We start from the raw sequence: 8010 nt of genomic DNA on the forward strand, positions 1-8010 counted from the left end.
AATAGAATAGAATAGGAGTAGGAACAGAATAGACTATTTCAGCTAGAAGGAATATAAAATGATCATCTAGTCCAACTGCCTGACCAATTCAAAGCTGATCAAAAGTTAAAGCATATTATTAAGGGCATTTTCCAAATACCTTGTAAACACTGACAGGCTTGGGACATCCACCACCTGTCTAGGACGCCTGTCCCACTGGCTGACCACCTTCTTGGGAAAGAAGTACATGGGGCGGTTTTCAACCCTTCTGTCATGGTTTGAGATAGTCCCGAAATCCAATTCCCTAGCTCCATTCCCCCCTCCCACATCTCAACCTAATGTGAGATGGGTTTTTCCAGACAAAACACACCAGACTCAAAGTGGGGGAAAGGGAATATATTACAATGACTGTACAAATAAATACCATATCACATTATACACATGATCACAACTATCTCTACCATGACATATGTATTTACAATGGACCAGATCTCTTCTCCCCTCCAAATAAAAGTCCAGGAGGGAAAGAAGGACAGATCCCTTCCAGTCCTTAAGCAGCAGCTCCTCTTCTGTCCTCCATGCAGCAGTAACTGGGTTGTTGTAGCTGGATCTCTGTTCAACATACACAAGGGGGTCTCCAAGCCCCTCGGCTCTCCTTCGGTCCAAGCGAAGGCCTCACCTGTGGACTGCCAGCAGGGACAAGACTCGCATCACCACAGGCATATCACGAAATGCAGGGGCATCTTCGTGAAAGTCCCTTCCTCAGGGGATTCAAATTCCCGTTTGCAGAGCTCCGTGCTCTGTCTCTCAGGCTGCCACCGCGGCAGCAGTGCAAGGGGGGGGAGCCAAGGTCAACTCCCCCCGCATTCCATCTGGCCATCCCGGTCCAGCTCCGGGACGCCCTGAGCTTCTCAGCTCCTCTCTCTCTCGTGCTGCATACTCCAAGGCTCCTCTAAAATAGGAGTCCATGTCCCTCTTCTCCAAGAGGGTCTCCAAGGGAGTTTTGGGGGATCTGGTACAGTCTCTTACCCCAAACTCTGTCTCTCTGCTGCTCTCTTCTTCTCCTCCCTTTCCAGGAGTCTTCTCTCCGGTGCTGCATGTTGTTTCTGCTGCTTCTTCAGTTCAGGTCTTATCTCTGGCTCTCTGCCACCGTTTCTCTGGTCAGTCCCAGCTGCTGTTCTGTGCCCATGGAGAAAACATTCTCCTGGCATAACTACAGGCACCTAGCCCAGCTTTATGCTGTTCCAGGTCCCTGCAGCCCCCCAGCCAGGGGCTGGGAGGGGGCCAGAGGCCCCAAGGGGCACAGAGCCCCTTCCTCGTGGCTCACAACATGGCCACCTCTCCTACAACCACAAAAAACTACAACTCTTCTCTTCCGGTCTGGTTGTGATATGTTTACATTTCTGCAGGAGCGTTCATTGGATAGAACTTCAAAACTTCCAAGGGTTTCCACCCCTTGGGGTCTACCACTTCTCTTAGCCTCTGGGGGAAAACAAGGTCCAAACCACGACACCTTCCCACTCATTCTATCACTGGATACTGGTGAGAGGAGTTCAGCACTCCCTGTCCACTTCCTTAACTCAGTAAGCTGTAGAGAGCAATGAGATCAACCCTCAGCCTTCTTTTCTCCAAACTAGACAAACTCAAAGTTCCCAACCACTCCCCATAGGACATACTTTCCAGCCCTTTCAACAGCTTTCCTGCCCTCCTCTGGACTCATTCAAGAGCAATATAATAAAATGTAGAAAAGTTCTACACTTACACCAGCATTATGCAGCCTCCTACCATGTGTTAATGTCGCTGTCTCTTTCATGTGGCAATTCTCAACACAGTATTACAGTGATCAGTTTGGACACTCCATGTAATCAGTCATCTCTATAATAATCAGTATTTAGAAAGCTAATATTTGAGAAAAAAATTATGATTACATCTTCTAGTCATTGCTCTGTATTAATAATCAGCTAAAAAAATATATTTGAATGTACTATACACAATTTAATTTAAATATAGGAGGTTTATTACAGTTGCATTTTTTCTTATTCTTTTTGGTGTTTTGTTTATTATTTAAACTTTGAAATATCTCAAATATCCAAGGCAAATTACAGATAAACTGACAAGACTGTGCATACCTTATGCAGTCTTGCGACAGACCAAACATTAGTGTGATCTCTGTCACACTATTGCAGAAATTGCAGAAAATAAAAAGATAAGCTGTTCAGCTAGATACATGCAAGAAGAAATTGCGATCAACTTTTCAACAGCAAATTAACACTGTTTTCTCTTATGTTTTCAGAACCTGATCACGTGTGTTGGGTACTGCAGGAGAACATTTATATCTTTCTTCATATGCAACTCCTCTAGCTCCAAAATCCTCAATATTTAGCCAGAAAAGTATGGGCTGAATGCCTATATAATTCTTTCTTCTAAGATACTGAATCCATGCAAAACTTTTGCATTTTTGAATGTCCTTTTGATACGTCCCTTTCATGTCAACAATAATCAATGTTTGTGTTCACTAAAACTTTCCTAGTTCTTCTACAGGGCACAGTACCATATTGCTGACTCATCCAGATCAGCTCTACTACTGTGTTTATGCAGCATTGCACTGTCATAAAACACAGTGCAGTTGTTGAATATGTGAATAAATGTAGAAATTTAAGAACATAAGATAAGTCAAAACCAACCTGGAGAGCAACCCATTTTATGAAATATTTGCAGAACTCAGGATTTGAAAATTGAATGTGTTTATGGAAATAGGAATTTTCAGCTCTAGTCTACTGGGGCTGTTGTTCAAGGATATTATATTATGCTACATTACATTATATTATATTATTCCCCATGCAGCGCTACAGGCTGGGGACTAAGTGTCTGGAGAGCAGCCAGGCAGAAAGGAACCTGGAAGTTTGGATTGACAGGAAGCTGAACACGAGCCAGCAGTGTGCCCAGGTGGCCAAGAAGGCCAGTGGCATCCTGGCCTGTATCAGGAACAGTGTGGCCAGCAGGACCAGAGAAGTGATTCTTTCCCTGTACTCAGTGCTGGTGAGGCCACATCTGGAGAATTGTCTCCAGTTCTGGGCCCCTCAATTCAGGAAGGATATTGAGGTGCTGAAGTAGGTCCAAAGAAGAGCAACAAGGCTGGTGAAGGCGACTCAAGCACAAGTCTTACAAGTAGAGGCTGAGGGAGCTCGGGCTGTTTAGCCTGGAAAAGAGGAGGCTCAGGGGAGAGCCACTCTACAACTACCTGAAAGGAGGTTGTAGCCAGGTAGGTGTTGGTCTCTTCTCCCAGGCAACCAGCAGTAGGACAAGAGAGTATGGTCTTAAGGTGTGCCAGGGGAGGTTTAGGCTGGATATTAGGAAGAAATGTTTTACAGGGGGAGTAATCAGACATTGAAATGGGCTGCCCAGGGAGGTGGTGGATTCACTGTCTCTGGAGGTTTTTAAGATGAGACTGTATGTGGCACTTAGTGCCATGGTCTAGTAACCATGGCAATGTTGGAACAAGGGTTGGACTTGATGACCTCATAGGTCTTTTCCAACCCTCTTGATTCTATGATTCTATGATTATAAAAATTATGGGTTTGTGGGTTTTTTTGTTTTGGTTTGGGGGGGTTTTGGTATGTTTTTATTCTTGGGGTGTTTTTCTAATTGTATTTCTTTCATGGCTAAAGTCATCAAGCTTTAAATTTAGAGTTCAAAGAGTGAAGATATAGGATATTCATTCCAGCCATTTCAAAATGGTAGAAAGTAGTGTGCCCCAAAGTCCGTTTTTCCTTCCTTTCTTCTTTCCTTCTTTCTTCTTTTTCTCTGTGACCTCCAGTGTCACACTTGGTCAAATGTTGTTATTTGTTTCATTAATTAAGTATAATCTGAAAAATAAAACCTACATACAAAATTATTTTGTGTCTGTTTTGATAACAGGTTAAAGGACAGAGGCACTCAATTTTATGTTTGATATTTCTGTATGTTGGCAGTCCCTTAGCATTTTTCACAGCACAAACAAAGAAAAGAATGACCTTTGAAGGATATGTCTTTAGTGCTTTGGAAGCATCAACTTGCAAAGTAGATAGAGATGCTAATTCTCTTTTTCTTAAAATAGCCAATAATTTTGAAATGTTTTCACAGTATGGAGAATTAGTAATGCTGAATTCAAAACTGATAAAAAACCCTCAATTTTTATTCCCTTGTGGTGATTGTTTTGCCAATCCTTTACAGATAGGTTTGGTTTTTTTCTGTATGTCATATTTGCAGCTGAAGTTAGGTTTATGGAGTTGCATATGTCAGAAATGTATTTCCCAATTAAATATCAATTCTATTTTCCTTTTCTGAATCAGAAATATTTAAATCTGGATGGTTTGTGACTGTGATGAGCTAGTTGCTTAATGCAAAGATCTCTATTGTCTCGGCAAATTTTTAGAACCCATCAGTTGAAAATTACTCATTCATACTCAAAATTGACTTTACGTTATTTTATTTGCTTTGCATTAGTATGCAGTATCAAGAAGAACTGAAGAATTTTCTTCTGATAATTTGGGAAAGGGAATACCAGATTTATACGCTTCTATTGTTATGTAGAATGCAATTATACATGAATACCAACATAAAAGTTCTTCTTCTTCCTGCTCATTTTCTAGCTTCTTTCTGTTTTTCTACTAGTCTCAGCAGAGTATTATTTTTTAAATACAGAAAAAAAGCACGTTTGTAATAACACAGAAGTGCGATCCTAACCTTACTAATAGTGGCTGTGTACTAACTGTCATAGCTCCAAGTAGAAAATAGAATAGACAATGCACCACTTCAGGATACATATGACAACTGCCCTTGACCCAGAAAATTTTACCATGATTTGTGCTAGACATTTGAAATGTCTTGTTGCAAATATTTGTGATCAAATTCTTTTCCAGTACACTGGTCTCAAAGGGGGGAAAGGATCTTTGCACAGGAGTTAGCAGGGCTCACTGAAAGAGCTTTAAACTAGTTTTGAAGGGGGAAAAGGATAAAACCAGGCTCACTAGAGATAAGTCTCGGGCTGGAATGCTATTGATTGAGGGATGGTGTACTATCAAGGTCCTTTGATCTGCCACCTCAGTGGAGGTAGGAGATGGAAATCCATGTGGCAGTAAAGATGCAAGGGTTACTGATGTGTTAGAAACCATGGACGCACCCGAGAGTGATCATGTAGGAATTAGGGCTTCTTGCCCCAAAAAGGTAATAGCCCAACTGAAGTGCATCTACCCCTCACACACAACATGGGCAACCACCAGGAGAAGTAGGAAGCCATTGATTCATTGGTAAAATGATAATATAGTAGCCATTATGAAGACATAGTAATATGATTTGCACAATTGTAGTGCTGTAATGGATGGCTATAAACTCATCGGAAGGGATAGGCAAGGAAGGAGAGGTAGTGGGGTTGTCCTTTATGTTAAGGAGTGTTTTGCTTGTCTAGAACTTAATGATGGTTACAATAGGATTGAATGTTTGTGGGTAAGATTAAAAGGGAAGGTCAACAAGGCAAATATGTTGGGAGTCTGCTATAGACTCAACCAGGATGAAGAGGCAGGTTAAATATGCTATAAGCAACTGGAAGAAGTCTCATGATAGCTAGACTGTGTTCTTGGGGGACAATTCAGCTTAGTAGATGTCTGCTGGAAATGCAATACATCAGAAAGGAAACAGTCTAGGAGGTTCCTGGAGCATGTGAAATTTCTAACACAGCTGCTGAGTGTTATGAGATGTCCCAATGGACCTGCTGTTTGTGAACAGAGAAGGACTGGTGGGTGATGTGGTAATGGGAGGCTGTCTTGGGCACAGCAGCCACAAAATGATGGAGCTTTCATTTCTCAGACAAGCAAGGAAAGGGGTCGGCGAAACCACTGTCTTGGTCTTCTGAAGGGCCTGTTTATTTTTTGGCCTTGGGATACAGTACTGAAGGGTAGAAGGATCCCAGAAGGCTGAACATTCTTCAAGGAGGAAATTTTAAAGGCCATCCCCATGTGTCAAAAGAGAAGCAGGAAGGATAAAAGACCAGTCTGACTAAATAGAGAGATTTGGCTTGAACTCAGGTTAAAAAAGAGGACTACAAGGATGTTGTGAAGTTATGCAGGGGAAAAATTAGAAGGGTCAAAGCCCAACTAGAAATTAAACTGGCTACTACCATAAAAGACAATAAAAATGTTTATATAAATACATTAGCAACAAAACAATGGCTAAGGAGAATCTCCATCTTTTACTGGAATCAGAGGGGAACATAATGAGAAAGGATTAGGAAAACATCTTCTTTGCCTCACTTTTTAATAACAAGACCTGCTGTTCTCCAGGTATCTAGCCTCCCTAAGGCAGAACACAGGGACGAGGAGCATAACGAAGCCCCTACAATCAAAGGTGAAATGATCAGCAACCTGCTACACCACTCAGACATGCACAAGTCTATAGTGCCAGATGGAATCCACCTGAGGATATTGAGGGAGCTGGTGGAAGTGCTCACTAACTACTTCCTGTAGTTTACTAGCAGTCCTGCCTAACCAGCGAGATCCCAGTTGACTAGATGTCAAAAGGAGGTTCAGGGTGGGACCTTATCACTCTCTACAACTACCTAAGGGAGGTTGTTGTGAAATGGGGATCAGTCTCTTCTCCCAAGTGCAAGTGACAGGGCAAGAGGAAATGTCCTCAAGTTGCACCAGGGTAGGTTTAGATTGGATATTGGGAAGCATTTCTTCACTGAAAGACTTGCCAAGCATTTGAACAGGCTGTCAGGGAAGTGACTGAGTCCCACAGCCCCAGAGTTATTTAAAAGATGTGGAGATGTGGCACTTAGGGATATGGTTTAATGGTGGACTTAGCAGTACTGGGTTAATGGTTGGACTTGATGACCTTAGAGGTCTTTTCCAACCTAAATGATTCTATGGATTTGACTAGTTGCACTGAGTTCAAGGAGGCTATGGCCACTGAAGCATTGTTAATAATGACTGATCTTTGTTAATAATACTGGCTTTATGAAAAATAATGACTGATTATTCTGTTATGAGGTATGGAATTCTAGGAACTATTATGCACAGAAAATTCACTGCTTTACACTACCCATTTATTTGGAAGTATATTTCTGTTTTATTGGTTTATAATTATTCATAACTTTTAAGTGTTCTGTAATATATTTTTAAAAAGTAATGCGATGTTAATAACAAGTTTAATACAATTTTGTGAAATTATTGGGAAGATGCTTCATTTTGGATGGGAATTAAAAAAAAATACAGCTTTCTGAAATGCAAAAACCCCCCCATTGTATTGATAACTTTGTAAAGTTTGCCTTTTTTTTTTTATTTGGCCATATTATTTTTCTTAGATAGTGTGTATATGGGAATCTTGATTATTGAATTGTTGTGTCTTAGATAATGCAAAGAGAGTCAAATAGAACCTCATTGAAAGGTGAAGCAGGCTGGTTTATGTCTGGAAGCAAAGTATGAGTATGCTCAGCTGGAAAGAAGCTTCTGAAGTACACCATGCAGCAGTGGCCTTCCAGACCATGTCTGGCTGAAGACAGTGAACCCCAATTTCTAATTCTCAGGAGAGCTTTCCAGTATTAGATGATATTGTCAGAATTTATTTTCCTTTGTTTAAACATATAGACATTAGCTGTTAAAACCTGAACAGTTTGTTCTCACCTGTTTTACAGTTAATGGAAGAAAAAAAACCCAACAAAACTTTTCCCATTTAATCTGAAGAAAGGCATTAAAATTATTTAGTTCAAATACTATTTTTTTGCCAAATCTGCTCCTTTCAATGCATTTACAAACAAAGAAGCTTAAAGTGATTAGGAATGATTATGGGTTTAACTATGAAATTAGAGAATACATCTATTTTCTGCTATGGAATTCAAAATGGAGAGGGAAGTCTGCAATTGTAATCCATGTTCTACTATATATTTTAAGGTCTGGACTCCTCAGTAGAAAAGAGAGACGGACATGGTGTAAAGAGTCTACCAAAGGGCTACCAAGGTGTTTAATGGACTGAAGCATCCCTCCTCTGAGGAAAAGC

Source organism: Pseudopipra pipra, chromosome 2, assembly GCF_036250125.1.
Source record: "Pseudopipra pipra isolate bDixPip1 chromosome 2, bDixPip1.hap1, whole genome shotgun sequence".
Lineage (NCBI taxonomy): Eukaryota > Metazoa > Chordata > Aves > Passeriformes > Pipridae > Pseudopipra > Pseudopipra pipra.